Source organism: Saccopteryx leptura, chromosome 2, assembly GCF_036850995.1.
Source record: "Saccopteryx leptura isolate mSacLep1 chromosome 2, mSacLep1_pri_phased_curated, whole genome shotgun sequence".
NCBI lineage: Eukaryota > Metazoa > Chordata > Mammalia > Chiroptera > Emballonuridae > Saccopteryx > Saccopteryx leptura.
In genome coordinates, this window is record NC_089504.1 from 217520758 (window position 1) to 217538641 (window position 17884).

General features: G+C 47.3%; 1 non-coding gene across 1 annotated transcript; it reads left to right on the plus strand.

The window, feature by feature from the left end:
* The first annotated feature begins 2546 nt into the window (after positions 1 to 2546).
* Positions 2547 to 2622, plus strand: TRNAP-GGG (transfer RNA proline (anticodon GGG)). The gene has a single exon. It is a non-coding gene; the product is annotated as a tRNA-Pro (tRNA).
* The last annotated feature ends 15262 nt before the right edge of the window (positions 2623 to 17884 follow it).

A 17884-nucleotide genomic window follows, 5' to 3' on the forward strand; every position in this document is an offset into this window, starting at 1 on the left:
CTTCCGTGGAGGCAAGGAGTGTTTTCATCTACAGGCCAACTGGACAGAAGAGACAGAAGTAATCCTCTAAAGTTGGCCTTTGTTCCCTCAAATTTGTGTGTGTGTTTGTGTTTATGTGTATGTGCGCGTGTGTGCATGCAACCATAATCTGGAACTCTAGGAAGTAAAATTATTTGAATTTTCTTACTGCAAGAATAATTAGGTGTCATTCATAACAGGCTTCTTTATAAACTGCACTAACTTAATGGAATATTACAAGTCAATTCCACCAATTTTGGATGTTTTCATGTTCTTTGCAATGATTTTGAAAAGCATTGACTTAAATAATGCTAACACATTCTTTAATAAGTTCTTTAACACTGGCCTTTTTGAGTTTTAAAGATAGGTTTTTCTCTGTGGCTTGAGCACTTTCAGAAGTTTGGTGTTTGCCTCATTCTTGACACATTCACTTCAGTGCTGCTCAGTGATCTGGGGCTGAGCATTACCCCGTGACTGGGAGAGAACTGAACAGCTGGCTTTGAGATGAGTTCATGTCAGGCTTTTAAAAAATTCCTTTAGAGACAGTCATTTGGGAACCAAAGTATGTTACTGTAAATGTGTAAAATAACTGATTTCAGTGATCTTTGGCCATTTATTGCTGTCCAGATTTTTCTGTTATACTTGGTTAATACTGGTTTTCAAGAAGTGATAACTTCTTACATTAAGCCAAGACTGTTTTTAAAAGTTTCATTATATAAATGGTAATTGTTAAAAGAAAAAAATTTGGTTTTATAATTCTATATATTTTGTTGTTACATCCTTAGCAAAATAAATGGTTGTTTGATTTTATTTAGGAATAAGCTTTTTTGGACTCAACATTCATAGTCAAATAGGATTTCTATGGAATGTTAATCCGTTGCTTATTTGTATCCAATTCTGTTGTCTGTTTACTTTGCTTAAATCTGACTAAAAATGATGGGAGTCAATAAATTTGTATTGTATTTTGTTCTGAATCTCAGTCTCATTGGTATGATTTGGACAGTGATAATGATAATGTTTGATAGCATTTAAATTTGTGAAAGTGGAGATAAAACCTTTCTATTTGGCCAATATGACTAGCCACCTGCAAGTTGTAAGAGAGATTTAATTTTCCCCCACAGTTCTGGGCTGCTTGTGGAAGGAATTGCATGCACTAAAGCTTCACTGATTTGGGCACCACGAATATAACTAAAACCACATTAGCAGCAGTCTGCACAATCTACCTTTTTCTTTTACTGTTCAAATTAATATTTTTAAAGAAATGATTGGGGGGGGGTGAGTGCTCAGAAAGAACATTATTAAACCCCCCACATTGACATTTCTGCATCGCGACTGATAAACTAGTTTTCTTTCATAATTTCAAGGTGCCCGTATTGTAGCATTTTTTCCCTTCTATCGTGGCTCTTCTCTCACACCAGTGTGTCTTAACTATTATAGTAGGTTCGCTTTGCCTGTTAAGGGAAGAGCTGAGCCTTAAAATTCAGATGCCCACCAACCTGGCTGTGGAAATAGGGAAGGAGAGATGGACTAGGCCAGGCGTGGCCAACAGTTTTTGCCCCAGGCCAGATTAGAAGAACATTTTTCATGGGCCGGATGAAATATTAAAATTAAAAAATGTTAAATACAAAAACTTTAAACAAAATTTTATTATGTAATTTCTTTATGAATAAATGGGAGTGAAAAAAATTTATTATACAATATTATTTTAATAAAAATGTAATTACATACTGTATAAATATCCAAACTATTGCAATCAATCGAGATAATATTTAATTAATAGAATGAGCTTGAAGGGGTTATATCACAAATAAAACAATTATTTCGTTTTACAAACAGCCTGGACATGTTTCAGTTACCAACTGCAGCTATTGTCTATGCTACAATGCCACTTGATTCAGCACACTTGACCACAAAAATAACGAATTGTTTGACCTTGGGTGCGCACTGGCAAACTCCGCCTGAAAGAATGTGGGTTTCACATTGCCGCTAAACATCAAACAGTTCATATCGAGTACAGATGAGTACAAAAGTTGTAAATCTTTATAATGGAATTTTTTTTAAAAATAAGTATCGTGAATCCACTCGACCAATTATTGGAAGTTAACCCTAGATTAGTCACACACGGAATTCTTTTCCGCATATCACTATCATCTTAAATATCTTGATTTCCAATAATCAAGACACTTCCGCTTCTGAGTAGCTGAGATTTTAAAGTAGCGGAGAATATGAAGAATTTAATCGTGGGCTGCATAAACTCATTACACAGGCTGCATGTGGCCTGTGGGCCAGATGTTGGCCATGCCTGGACTAGACGGTCATTACTGATCCCCTACACCTGGGTTTGCACTTGCCTCTTCCAATGGTTTCAGATTCCTTGCCTGACCCCTAAACTAGGCTTTTCTGGGAACCTCTGGCTAAAAGTTTCATGAACACTGCACCAGGAATACATGGCAGAATCTTTATTTGATTCTCCTTAAGTCCTGTTCAGCTTGCTACCAAATAATTTTGTTTTTAAAACTTAGATCTGGGCCCTGGCCGGTTGGCTCAGTGGTAGAGCGTCTGCCTGGGGTGCGGAAGTCCCAGGTTCGATTCCCGGCCAGGGCACACAGGAGAAGTGCCCATCTGCTTCTCCACCCCTCCCCCTCTCCTTCCTCTCTGTCTCTCTCTTCCCCTCCCACAGCCAAGGCTCCATTGGAGCAAAAGATGGCACAGGCGCTGGGGATGGCTCCTTGGCCTGTGCCCCAGGTGCTAGAATGGCTCTGGTCGCGACAGAGCAATGCCCCGGATGGGCAGAGCATCGCCCCCTGGTGGGTGTGCCAGGTGGATCCCGGTCGGGCGCATGCGGGAGTCTGTCTGACTGCCTGTCTCCCCGTTTCCAGCTTCAGAAAAATACAACAAAAAAAAACTTAGATCTTCCCTTTCTTAGGAATGATGAGCTTTTCGAGGTTTGGGATTGTTCCCTTCCTGTCGTGTCCTCCTTGGTCATAGGCACACACTCAAGACAGTGTGTTCAGCATATGGTATTTTTATCTCACCAGAGAGGCTGAGTCTTGACTCTGTTAATGTCATCTCTTGTCAACTATGGAATTGAGTGGAAGGTATTCTTTCTACAGGACTTATGTCTGGAGAAAAATGTTCCCCTGTTATCATGGACGCACTTCGAAAATAAAGCATGGTGCAGCCCTGCTCTGCATAAATTCATAATCAGCTGTGGGCCCCATCCTCAACAGTGGGGTCCTTTAGTTGGTTGGTTGACCTTCCAGTAATGCAAACCTGCATTTTTCCCTGCTGAGTGTCTTAGTGTGGTGGCATCATTTTTTTTCTAGGAAATACTTCCTGACCCCTATACACTTGCTCCTCTCCCTAACCCAAAGTAATGCCCCCTGCAATGTGTTCCCAGAAAATGCTGGCATAGCCCAGTCACTCTGCTTTACCAGTGTGTGGTCTATCCATCAAAACCAGGATGGGCCAATGGGCAGGAGCTGTTCCTCAGCTGTGTGTTCCCATGGCTGGCCCAAGGAAGGGGCCTAGTGAGTATTCTGTGAATAAATACAGCAAAGAACTGCCAGAGGCGAGAACCAGCGAGCCCATTTATTTTCAGCTACTGTTAGAAGGAAACTTTATGAACATCTCTGCAGATTTCCCCCAGATTTCCATTTTAGCTACTCAATAAGAGCCCCAGAGTGTGTTTCAAGTTTTATATGATGCTCAGTAAGCTTGAGGAGGCATGGCCATGTTCAGATGGCTGGTCTTAGATGGGCGCATCCTTTGGATTGTAAATGCCACATACTCGTGAGTGTGTGTGCTGTGTGCAACCGGCCTGCTAAGATGCCCAGTAGGTCACTGCACTGTGGCAAGTTGTCTGGATAAACTCATCAGTAAACCTAACAATAGTAATAGCTACTTACTAGTTATTACTAGTCTCGTAGTAGTGTCTAACCGTGAATGCTTACCGCAGTGAAGCACAGAGCACATGCATGGTGTCACATTTATAAAGTAGCAACAGGCTGGTGTTCCTCCTGTATTACTTTGTACTTTTCCTTTCTTCCCCCTTTCTCTAGTCTCAGCCCAGTAATCTCTTATCCCCTCAATCTGGAATATTCCTCAGTCTTTCTTTGACGCTCATGTCTTTGATAATTTTGAAGATTACAGACCACTTTACAGAGAGTTCCTTAATTGGAGTTTGTCTACTGTTTTCTCATGATTAGACCTAGGTTATACATTTTTGTACCTGAACATCACAGTGGCTGTTTTCTTTTCATGTCATCCTATGGGTGGCATCCAACTACAGTCTGTCCACTCATAGATGGTGCTAACTTTAGTTGTTCGACTCAGATCATTTCTGCCATATTTTCACTGTGCTCTTCACTCTTTGCAGTTAATAGTTTGTGGGGAGATATTTTGAGGCTATTCATTGCTTATCTCCATTTCACCCACAAATTTAGCATCTGGTGATGTTTCTTGGCTGAATTATTTTTATGGTCATTGCCAAGTGGAAATTTTTCTCATACCTCCAGTCTTTCTTCATTTATTTGTGGACTTTCTACTGCAAGAAAAAAAAAAAGTTCTGTTATTCTCATTAATTTATTCATTTATTTGAGTCTTGTGAATCCCTGGATTCCTAATTGACTCAAAGGGTTATAATCAGTTGCCATCATTTTTTAAGTTTTGATTCTCTAATTATGCTAGATTTAGCCAGTGAGAGTGTCTGACCTTTGACATGTCCCCTTAATGCTTTGACTATTTTCTTACTTTCTTACACAATAAGATGTTTCAGACTCATGTTGTTCTTTCTCTGCCAGAGCCCTGAAATCAGCCATTTCTCAAGGGAGCCTGATTCCTTTTAGTAGAGAATATTGTTTGAAAACCAACATACAGGCATTAACTGTGCTCCCAGTTCCTTCAATGGATAGGCTTAGAGGGAAAGAATAGACACACACACACCCTGATTTATTTCGGAATTGTCTGGACCTGTCTACCAGAAGTTTGGTTTGATCTTATTTGAAATATCTTCTGTCTGTACTCTCCATGTTCAGTCCTTCCTCTAGGTTCTTGAAAACATGCAATATAGTTACAACAACTTTTTATCTCCCTGTGCAGTAATTCTTTCATCTCTTCCATTTCTGGATTGGCCTCAATTTCTTTCTTGTCCTCCTCATTCTGGGTAACATTCTCCTGCCTGGTGGCATATCTGGTAATTTATTTTGTTGTTGGATGGCAGACATTGTGAACTTGACCTGTTGGGTGCTGGGTACTTTTGTATCCCTATGGACATTCTGGAGGTTTGTTTGGATGGCATAGTTAACTTACTCGGAATCAGGTCTATTTTTCTAGGTTTTACATTTAAACTGTTAAGTGAAATCAAAGCAACATTTACTCTAGAGCTAGTATTGCTCCGTTACTGAGGCAAACACACTCCTCCTGCCCATGTCCCACGAGTTGTTTCAAGAACTGTGTGAGCTCCGGGGAGTGTTCCCTCTGAATGCGTCTCCCGGCCGAGCTTCCTCGCAGCTTCTGTTGATCAGAGCCCTGCTCCAAAGTCAAGGGGCCACCTTCTGAGCAGTGCTCTCCTCTCAGGTACCCTTGCTCAGCTCTTCATTCTGGGCAACTGCTGCTTTTCCTCGTCCTTGCTCATCTGTCAGTGGTCACCGTAACTGGTGGTATGATATCCACTGATTTGAAAATCATTCTTTCATATATTTTGTCTGAAATTTAGTAGTTTCAAGTGGGATAATAAACCCAGCCCTTATTACTCATCTTGGTTAGAAGTGAAACTGAAACATATTTATTTCCATTTAGATTCCCTAACATGTCCTAAGCACTGAGCCCTGGATGTTTGTGGAGGCTACCCCAAAAGCTTACCTGTGGGAATTTTTTTCCAAATTCTAAGCACAGAAGAACTCAGTTGAGATTTTCTCCATCTTGACCCCCCCCTAAAAAAATTACATATACATCATGTTAAATCCAAACTAAATGTATCCCCTCCCCTGCTCACCTGTACTAGGGTCTCAAGCCAATGTTCACCTCAATAATAGCCATCGTGAAAGAAATTATGGTGAAGGGGTATTAGATAGGAAAGAGATGGGCCTGTCTCAAGTTCAGTATATGCTTGGTCATGTTTCTATACAATTTGTCATAGTAAGATATTTATGTCTCGGAAGTGACCTGTACAAGTGAGGGACCCTGGAGCCTAAGTTTCATTAGCTTCACAGTAAATCGACCTCTGTCTGTTTGATTTATTTATAGTGGGACACCCCAGTCACAGCCCATTGTGTGCATTTTGTAATCTGATAATGGGTTATAACCTGCCATTAGACAACCTTCACTTTCTCCAGGTCTTCAGATAACCTAGGCGGCAAGGATGTGCTCTGGGAAAGCTGAGCGAGCGGCCTTGGACCTGCTGGCCAGAGGAGAGAAGAGCCATCATTTTTAATTCTCAATGTTCTGGGTGGCAAAGATGATGTGTAGTTAAAATGGCAGACACACTAGTCCCATTTTTCTCTCTTTTGCAATGGAGACATCAGGAAATTGGGGTGAAACCTTAGTTTATACCACTAGAAACAGAAATCTGGTGTGTGAAGAGGTAGGGATTGGATTCTAATGAAAAGAAGGTTTTCAGAGGTGATACAGTTGAGTCCCCATGTTGAATTCATAGAGCTTATGAAGACCAGTTTCTCTTCACAAATTCAAAGACCAAGGATAGATTTTTGAATCACGTGTAATGTTTGATGTCATTTTTTTGGTCTGATTTCTCAGAAATAGGAAAATACCCTACTAGCCCTTTCATTAAAAATAAAATAATTTATTCCAAATCAGAGTTGGGTCTCTGAGAAGGGTTGGTTCTGCTTCTAGCCCCACCTCACCCCCACTACCCATATTTTAGAACAACTCTCACCAAGGGAAGGCTCTACCCAATTCAGGAGCCAAAGTTCTTTTCCTGGAAACCCCTGCTGATTGGTCTAGAGAGTTACAATTGAAAGAGTTCCAGGCCCTGGCCAGTTGGCTCAGTGACAGAGCGTCAGCACAGTATGTGGCTGTCTGAGGCTTGAATCCTGCTCAGGGCACACAGGAGAAGTGACCATCTACCTCTCTCCTTATCTCCCTCTCTCTCTATCTCTCTCTTTCTCTCTCTTCTCTTCCCCTCCCAAAGTCATGGTTCAATTATTTCGAGTGCATCAGCCTGGTGCTGAAAATGGCTCCATGGAGCCTCTACCTTAGGTGCTAAAAATAGCTCCATTGCAAGCATGGCCCCAGATGGGCAGAGCATTGGCCCCAGATGGGTGTTGCCAGGTGGATTCTGATCAGGTTGCATGCAGAAATCTATCTCTGTATCTCCCCTCCTCTCGCTTGGAAAAGAAGAAAAAAGAAAAGAAAAGAAAGTTCCAGAGTTCAGGAACACTCTTACAATCTATACAATTTGGGAAATTTTGTTTGCTGAAATTTCCAATGCTGATGCTGGGACAGAGCACTAGAAATGTATTATATTTCCAATAAGTGGGGGTTTTTCTGAATCCAATGAAAGGCAGGGCCACATTATAATTTTTGTGGGCCCTAGACACTTTGGGAGGAACTTTCTTTCATAAAAATATAGATGTTAATTCTATTTTGCAACCCCATTGACATAAAGAAAAATATAATCCAGGCTGGATTAAAAATTAGTATATTTTCTTGGACCCTAAAACCACATTTTCTTCTGATTTTTAAAGAAAATAAAATACTTTCGTAGTCCCTGAAAAAATAAGTTTGTGGATCCCTGAAAGTACTGTAGGCCCCAAACACTGCACTTAATGGATACAGCGGTGCAGTGAACGGAAGACACGATGCAGACAGCACGCCACCCTGGAGAAATGGGCCCCAGAGGGAGGTGGAAACTCGGGTTTCAAACCTCTGCTTGAGACGTTGTTCAGTGGATGGCCATCTCCCATCCACGTTTGATTTTTTTTTTTTGTATTTTTCTGAAGCTGGAAACGGGGAGAGACAGTCCAACAGACTCCTGCATGCGCCCTACCGGGATCCACCCGGCACGCCCACCAGGGGGCGACGCTCTACCCACCAGGGGGCGATGCTCTGCCCTCCGGGGCGTTGCTCTGTTGCGACCAGAGCCACTTCAGCGCCTGGGGCAGAGGCCAAGGAGCCATCCCCAGCGCCCGGGCCATCTTTGCTCCAATGGAGCCTTGGCTGCGGGAGGGGAAGAGAGAGACAGAGAGGAAGGAGAGGGGGAGGGGTGGAGAAGCAGATGGGCGCTTCTCCTGTGTGCCCTGGTCGGGAATCGAACCCGGGACCTCTGCACGCCAGGCCAACGCTCTACCACTGAGCCAACCGGCCAGGGCCCACGTTTGATTTTTTTTTTTTAACCTGATAACTGAGATTAGGAATTCTATTGCGATTTTTAAAAATTCTTTTAAAATAAATATAAAGTACTTTCATTTCTGACACAGGATGAATGAGTTGCTCCAAGGAGATTTCCCACTTTGGGAGCAGATGGATTCTTAAGATGACACATTTTCTGATGAATTATCAGACCTGAGAAAAGTAGGGGGAGTTTTCTGAACCCCCTCCCCCACCCACCCCAAGGGAACTAACAAAAAGCTGGGGGTGGGGTGGGGAGGGACTGGGTTGCCTGAGGGCAGAGGCTCTGGATATACTGTCTAGGAACACACTGAGGCTTGGGTCAGTGGCAAGGTTCTGATACTGAGTGTGGCTTTCACCCTAAGCTGGGACCCTGCGGGTTGGAGTCTATCGTCATGTGCGGAAAACTGTTACCATAACTAGACTGCTCTCCCAGAGAGTTTGCAAGGTTGTCCCTCGGCTCCTGTCTGGGAAGCTGGATGTGAGGAGGGTTCTCCTGACGACAGTGACTAGGTGTTCGAACAGACAACATGGTCTGCTGAACACTTGCTCCCCTAAGCCTCTGGAATTTTGCAGCATGCTAGCCAGAGGTGCCTATCAGCTGTGTCATGGCAAAGATGCACGTCTGTTCCTGACAGGTGTGGCAGCATTGTGTAGGCGGGTGGCTCTTAACCCTGGCTTGATATTAAAATCTCCATAGGAACTGTGAAGAAACACAGGTGCCACATTCACGATAGTCCCAAACTGGAAGCAACCTGATGCCCACAGGCAGTAGAAGGATAGAGTGGTTGTCCACAGCAGGGACTTCTGCACAGTGGTGGGCATGGATCAACCAGAGCACACACAACACTGCACGAACCCACACCGGCCAACGAAGGACACACACCTGGATAAGAATAGACCATCTGACCCAGCTTATAGTGGAAAAAAGCAGGCGGCACCCGGGCTGTGAGAGGTCAGTATCTGGTTATCTTTGGAGGGGTGAGGGGCACTGAGGAGAAGGGGTCCCCAGGGTGCTGGGTGCTGGCCACACTCCAATTCCTCATCTGGGTTTCAGGGCTATGGCCCACTGGGGAAAACCCAGGGGGCTGAACCCGTCATACGTGCACTTTCTTTCATGTATTTTAATTGTCAGTAAGCATTCAAAAAGTACACAATCTCGGGACTCATCACAGACCAATTAGAGTCCTCACGTGAGCCCCAGGCATGGGGTGGAGGGTTGCTATCTCTTTGGATGACTTTATCAGATCCTAACATGCAGCCAAGCTCCAAAGGGGTTGCTTGAGAGCAGTTATTTGAGGCTGAAAGCAAACTTGTGAGAATGCTAGTCACGGGGCATCTTGTGAAAATGCAGGTTCTGGAGGCCCAGGGCTGTGCAGGACCCGGACTCTGTATGCTTGTTCTCGTGAGAACAGGCTCCCAGCCAAGGCCCATCTGCCCAACACAGGAGCAGTGCAGCTGTAAGCCATCCCTAGGAGAACCCTAGAACCTGCATTTTTAACAAGCACCCCAGTGATCCTTAAGCAAGTTTGGAAACACCAATCAAGTTCCCAACCTTCTCATCAGATGGGGAGTTCCATAGAATTCACTGTTTTTCTTCAAATGAGAAAGTTGACTTAAGGAATTTCAGAAGTTGCTTTTTAAAAATTAAATTAAAAAAAAATTGATAGGAGGACAACTCAGTCAAGGCTGGAGCACATTCCACATGGGAGACGGCTCAGAGAAGCTGCTCTGCGAGCACTGCGCAGACATGCCCGAGACGTGGGGTGGTGGTGGAGGGATGGAGAAGTGCAAACCAGGACCCCAGAGACACCCCTTTGTCTCCAGGAAGGTTCCACAGAGCTCCTGAGAACACAAGACCAGCTGGAGACAGACCGGGACCTTCCAGCATGTCCCTAAGTGAGGTTGAGAGCTGGGGGTTCCAGGGAGACTGCCCCGCCCTGCTGCTCTGGGCCCCGTCTTCCTCCCCAGGGCGAGTGGGGCATTGTATCCAGACAACAAGGGTCAGGACTGGGGTCAGGAATGCACTCAGGTCAGGTCTTCAGTCCCAGGTAAGTCAACACAGCAATGCCCAGGAGCCTGCAGATGTGACAACGGAATCACTGTCCCTGAGCCAAGTGAACAGAGACAGAGGTGTGTTGGAAAAGTGCCCCCCCCCCTGTCTCCGTCCTGAGATGGAGCACCCATTAAAGTGGCTCCTGGCCTCCTGTGGCCCCTTACCTTTCCCATGCTGCCCCTGGGAAGGGAACGCGGCTCTGTGATTGGCAGATTCGGAAGAACAGGTGCAAACCTGAGAAGGAGCCACCGACAGGAGGTGGAACTGCCCTGTCAGCCCTGCCTGGATCTACCCGATCTGGGGCTCAGCATGAACTCACCAACTCTGCTAAGAGATCTCAGGCCATGTCCTCAGCTTAGCTTGCCAGCACTGATGGTGTCAGTCTGCACCCTTGTTCACACATTAATTCACTCCCAGCTTAGCAACCCTGTTAGCAATAGAGCTGCTGTGTGGGGGCCACACTCTGAGATTCTAATATAAGGTGTGAATGAAAGGAGAAAGTGTAAATGGCCTGCTTTTTACAAGAAAAGGAAAATTTTTTTTTCAGAAATTTCAGTCTGGCAATGTGCACATCGATCCCTGGCCACTGTTTAGACTGAATCACTCAGCAGACGGTTTGCACAGAACCAGGACACAGCAAGGACCTCAAGCTAGCCGCTCACTCAGATCCGCTCCCAGTGAACACCTCAGGTTTCCGAGCTCCAGACCCATCGCGGGCGCCTGAGGTGTGGCAGGTCCTGACAGAACTCAGCACCACCACTTCCAGTCTGCTCTCACCCTACATCTCCATAAAGTCTGTCACCTCACCCTCGATGAGCCCTGCCAGTTGTCCCTGGCTCTTCCTCTGTCTCACCCTGCTGGATTCCTTAGCAGGTGCTGTCGCACCCTCTGCCCCCTCCTGTCTCACAGCAGAGCCTGACAGAATGCCAGTGCCCCACCCCCTCCCCCTACCTCACCCTAACTCCACTCCCCCACTCCACTCCGCCCCCACCCACCCCAGTCAGAAGTATTCACTGCAAAGGGTCTTAGGACAGGACTTCTCCTATTTTGGTGTGCACTAAAATTCCTGTGCTCTTATTAAAATGCAGGTTTTGATATCTCGGGTCTGGAGTGAGGCCTGAGCATCTGCATTTCTACCAAACTCCCCAGTGGCACTGAAGCAGCGAGCCTCTGAGTACATACAAACTTGATGTGTTCTCTGCGCCCAAATCCTCAGACAGTTAGTTCTCTTTGGAGAAAACCAAACTCTCTACAAGGTCACTATCAACCAGGCCCTGTCTTCATTTCCAAACTCAGCTCAGCCAGGTCCAACCAAACCCTTGAACATCCACCCAGATTTAGCCAGAACTGCCAGGACTGTGGGCGCGTGCTTCCTGGCCTTTGAACACATGCCCTCTAGCACGTCTGTCCCTCCCGCCCCCACTTCCTCTTCAGCCTTGTTTGTTTCTCCTTACACACTCAAGAGAGTCAGAGCTCTCTTTCCTCTGTACCCCCCACACTTGTGAAATACCCCTGTTAGCACATTGTTTGGAAACTAATGGTTTAGGAGTAACTGTCTGTCCCTCTAGGCTGGCTGTGAGCCCCTTGGAGAAGCCTTAGCCGTCTCCTTAAGGAACAAGAGTTTGCTCCCTGGTGGTTTATTTTTGGAAGCAATTCTGGGCAGCAGGTGAGGGCTGGGAAGAGCAAGACAGGGAATATGCTTTGGGCACCAGGGGCCTCCTTCTGCTGGGATCCCCCGAGGACAGTGAGGGGGCCTCTGAGAAATCAGATGCCAAGCAGGGAGTGTGTGCCAGGTATCTCCTGTCACTACTGGGCAAGGCTTATCCCAGAGCATGTTAATGGTCTGTCATTTCAAGGTTTACATGTGTTCCAGAATGACTGTGGCAGGTCCATGCTGGGAACCAGACTCAGGAACAGAGGCTGAGGACCCAGGCCAGGGCTGGGGACTGTCCTGTCCCACCTCTCCCATGCCTCAGCCAATGCTCACTCCCATTTCTTGAATAAAGATGTTGATGTCATACTGATATTGGTCAAATTTACAGACCAAATCAAAGCTGGAAGAATATCGGATCGGCCATGGGCAAGGCCAAAATTAAAAAGAAAAAACTTAGTGGGATCAGAAAAGAGGACTCTGCAGGAACTGGGTTCTGCACGGGGCAGGGAGTTAGGATGGGTTAGCAGAGATTCTAGAATCCTACGGACCCCTCTCTAAGTCAGGCATCAAGAAATACCTTCAAAAGTGTGTGAGAAACCGCGTCCTGGCAGTGTGCTGGGGAGGCTGGCCTGGGTGACAGCTGGAAGGGACACAAAGATGAACAACGTTGCCCTGCAGAGGGTTTTCTGTGGGTGCCCGTCAGGAGTTCCCAGCCTGTCACCCCCTTTTACGGGAATGTTTGTGTGTATTCCTGAGTTCATGCAGTTGGTATAAATGCAGACCAGCCTCCTAAACGTCACCCTTTACTCCTGGAACATTCCTCTTCCGGTTTCCCTTGGAAGGCTCTGTTCAAGATGGAGACCTCATTTTTACCTGTTCCCCATTCACCTGCTCTCCATGGCTTTACGTGCTGCTCCTAATGACCAAGGACAGCCAGCATGCCCTGCCCGGTCCTGCCTAAGAGCAAGGGAGACACGTAGCTGGAAATCACTTGGCCATCCTTTTCCTGTTCCTGTGGAAATGGCCCCGAGACACCCCCCCCCCCTTGCTAAGGGAGGCTTGGCTGTGTGTGTGAAAGGCTGCTGGTGTTTTCCCTGCGGCATTCTTAGTGGTGTGGGGACAGGACAGGTCCAAGGGTACTTCCTTTCTCTCTTGCTGGACAGAGAAGCATGGAGTTAAAACCATATACACGAATAATCAGGAAAACTGGTCATTTTGAACACATGTGAGGCAGGATCGTCACATGGTCACACGAACAGCAACAGTGGGGATAAAGAAGGACCTTTGTCTCCCCCTGAGGCCCATCAGTTGACTTCTTCTTGTCACCTGGTGAAGAGCCAGGAAGGCAAGGGCTGGGCTGCTTCCCTCCTGAGAGTTCCTGGCTTCATCTTTGTGGCTCCTTAACTCAAGGAGAACCAGAGTGAACTGGATGGGAAAGGGACCTGGGGTCCCAGGTGGTGTCCCCCTGCTCTGCTGGCTCCTCCCTCCCTGCGCTCAGGCTCAGCAGGGCTCCCTGACAAGAAGCTAGCAGGGCTTCCAAAGGTGACTCTGCCAGGAAATGATGCATCAAGAGAATGCCTGCGATGACCTCAGGTGTTCATAGGTACAGTCACACCTGCTACCCTGAGTGGCCTGGGGATAATGGCTTCATCAGAATCGGTGAAAAATCAAACACTGCAGTGAATTCATGTGTAAATGTGTGCCATAATTGCGCAGGGATGTCGTGCAGATTCGCTGCAGGAAGGGTCATGCAGGGAACACCTGGTCTCAGGTCTAGCTCTGCCACCCTGAAGCCAGACGTCCCTGCTGAGTTTCTCATTACAAGAATTCTTGAAAAGCACTGGGCAAACAGATGGCCTCGTGTTTTCTTCTCTTGATCACCAGATCAGTTGTTTCCAGGCTTCAGTATCTTCCAAACCAGGAAAATTGTCCTCGCTGTCTCACTGGATGATTTGGGGAGCCACAGCAGTAGATAAAAGTCATCTGTAAAGAGCACATTAATTATGTGTAGGAATGTGGCTACTGCTGGGCTATTTTTAAAGCACTTTTACAGTAGTTTCCTTTAACTCTTAGTGTAGATATTTGAGATATTTGATTCTATCCTTGTGCCCAACAAGGCTTTTTAAAAACAACACCTAAGACAAAGAACAATTTTAGGCCAAAATACAGGCAAAACATTACACGGAATGTGCCTTACTGAGGGTCCCACGTTGGGTGCTGAGTTGTGACCATCCCTTCTGCCGGTGGGTCTTGGCTGACCAGCCGGGAGCACGCCCTTCTCTAGCCGAGCCACTCATCAAGCCTGCCTTATTTCCAAGTTAGCACCAGGAATGGCCAAACCAGTGGGACTGAACAGGCACATCCAACAGGTTCTGAGAAGCTTGGAGAGAGGCCCTTTGTATGGCCCAGTGTTCTGTCCCCAGCAAGAAGGCCCCACAGCGCCTACCCCCAGTTGGAGCCTCTGGTGTGGCCACAGCAAAATACCAACAAGGGCTGGGTTGGGGGTGGGCTCTGCCCACATCTGTCTCTTCCTCAGCGTGCTCTCCTGCCAAGCTCCCACCACCACCCAAGGAGTCCCACGATCTCAACTTTTACAGGCTGAACACACCTGGCTCCAGCAGTGTGAGCTCAGATATCAGCGGACAAGGGTGGGGCCAGGGGAACAAATGTTTAGGTGACTGCCTCCTTGAAGATACTTTTTCAGGCCGACAGAAAATAGGTTAAATATTTTCTTCCATAAGGCTGGTACCAGTCTTGGGTACAGCCAAAATTGCCAAACCACCTCGCTCTTAGGCAATCATTTGGGAGGCTTAACTGAATCACCTGGTGGGAATAGAGGCTGCCATCTGGGTCACATTCCTCCGTCTGCCTGGTGTGGGCACTGAGTTGCAAGGGCCGCTTCATCAGGTGGGCCAGAGCAGGCTCTTGGCAGACTGGCTGGGCCGCAACAGGCTGGCAGCTCTGACCCTGTCCCTGCCTGGCTACCGCCCGGCAGCCTCCCGGCAGCACTGCATGACTCAGGCTCCTCGGGGTGAGATGTGCGGGCACATCTTTTTTTTTTTTTTTTTTTTTTCATTTTTCTGAAGCTGGAAACAGGGAGAGACAGTCAGACAGACTCCCGCATGCGCCCGACCGGGATCCACCCGGCACACCCACCATGGGGCGACGCTCTGCCCACCAAGGGGCGATGTTCTGCCCATCCTGGGCGTCGCCATATTGCGACCAGAGCCACTCTAGCGCCTGAGGCAGAGGCCAAGGAGCCATCCCCAGCGCCCGGGCCATCTTTGCTCCAATGGAGCCTCGGCTGCGGGAGGGGAAGAGAGAGACAGAGAGGAAGGCGCGGCGGAGGGGTGGAGAAGCAAATGGGCGCTTCTCCTATGTGCCCTGGCTGGGAATCGAACCCGGGTCCTCCGCACGCTAGGCCGACGCTCTACCGCTGAGCCAACCGGCCAGGACTGCGGGCACATCTTGTTGGCTGTTCACTCAGGGTGGGAGGGGAATGGCCTGGCGGGCCCTCCTGAAGGGCAGTGGCCTCTCTGGCCCTCCTCAGTGGGCACCTACAGGGTGATCATATGATTGCCTGGCCATCTCCGTGGTAGACCCTGGGTGGGACTCATCTCTGTCTTCCCCAGAAAGGCTGGGACACGGAGAAGCTCTGTACAAGTTCCTCTGATGAACCCTAAGTGAACTTCCTTCCCTTCTGGGTTTGAAAGACTCCATGTCTCTTGGACTTCAGAACACAAAAGGTAATTCATCTTCCTGAGACAGGTCTTTGCTCGAGGACACAAGGAAGGGGACCCTTTCATTTCCACCTTTTCACGTGTTTCTCTTTTTAGTAGAATTTGTTTGGTTTATAAACCCTGATGGGAAAAGAAACAAAAACATGGGCTTTGGGGTCAATGTCCCCTTGGGTCAAACTGTCACTTTCTCACTGTGTGGCTTCAGACAAGTGACTCAGTCCCTCTGGACTCAGCTTCCTCACGTTTAAAACAGATAATGCCATCCTCTGAGTGTTGCCAGGAAAGTTAAGGGAGCCCATCAAGCCCAGGCCTCCCTTGTCTGTTAGCACACACATTGTGAGCTCTGTGCCCACCAGCTGACTGCCTACCATTTCAGGCACACCTAGAGGACCCCCATCACAGGGATGTGCAGTGACGTCGCCAGAAGGATCTTGCTGGATGGTGATGTCTGTCTCTATCACAGTCACTTGTTTCAGGGTCAGCTGACTTGTGACCCAGTTCTCAGGCTCAGGAACTTCCCCCCCAGCCCTTCTGATGCTGTGCTCATGGAGTTTCTGCCGTTACACAGAGTGGCTGCCTTTCTCCCGGGAAGGCACCGTGAACAATGTCTCAGTAAGTCATGCAAATGACCAGCAGGACCATGCAAGGCCTCTGATGGAGTTGTCCAGTACAGGGCCCAGCTCTGGCCGCAGGTGACCTTTGACTGGGTTTCAGGCTCCCTGAATCCACCCGCAGGCATGACAGGAAACTGACCCAAAGCACACCCAAGCCTCCGGACTGTGGAAATGACTAAGTCCATGCGACTGCAGCCAAGGAGATTGAGTTAAATGTCCACACAGACCCCACTACTGAGAACACAGAGCCAAATCTTAAAAGCATTTTGCTAACGGAATTCTTGGAATGTCTTCCCTCAAGGGCCACTGGAGGAAGCTGACCACTTGTATTTACAGGTCGTCCATCCCAGGTCATCCATCCCAGCCCTGCTGGGCCCGGCATTCTGATGCATCAGGGCATCAGCCATTACTTGCTAATTCAAGCTATCACCACCACCACCATCATCTGTAGTCATCGTCATGGCTACAGCGTAAAGAAACCTCTGTACCAAGTTAGACACAAATGAGAATCCCCCCTGGCCCCCTCCTTTCCTCTTCCAGATTTTTACAATAATTCATTAAACATTTCACAAAAATTTGAACAAGTATTTATGTATATGCATCCTAATTTCTGTATTTTTTATAAACCCACAAGAATATCTGATTCAATGGTAATGACTTATTTCTAGTATTAATAATAATTTTGGTTATAGATATAAAGCATAGAAAACACTGGACATATTTATCCATTTTTAGAAATGTAATGTCATCACAGAACCTCCCGGGCTGGGCTGGAGAAGATGCTGCAGCACTCAGCAGTGGGGTGACCGGGTGAAGCTCCCCCAGCAAGCTATACTTGTCTACGTGAAGAGCATTCTAGGGACACTTCCAAAATGAACAAGAGCACAACGGAGCATTTACTCCTGCGTCCTGTGCTCTAGTCCCATAACCAGTTACCGTAGAATATTCTAAAGAGGAATTTAGAAAAAGTTTCTGCTGTCTCCTCCCTGTCCCTGTGGGACCGACCTGGTCCAAAGTTCAGAATGATGTCTTCCAGAATATTTTGGGAAGGTGGCTGCTTCTGGTGGGTCCTTTAGGTGGATGTGAAGATGTGTTCTCTTGGGTTCCTGTGAGCCTGGTTCCATCACTATCAGCTTGGCGTAAGAGCCAGGCTTAGGGCAATGGCTAGCCCCCTGCCCCCGGGCCCTCCTTGCCTGCTCACATTTGATCAGCAGGAGAGCATTGGAAGATTCAAAGTGCAGGGATTTCCTCCTAGGAGCATCAAAACCATCAAACAACCTCTGCAGAGCAGAGTATGGAGGACCCAACCCATCAGAAGGTGTGGTAGGCAAGAACCAGCGTCCTTCCCAGGCGAGCAGCAGGTTGGCTCCTTGGGTTGGAAGAGATGGCATGAAGGAGAAAGCAATGCGCTGGGAACAGGGAATGTCACCATATGTGGGGAAAATGCTGCCCT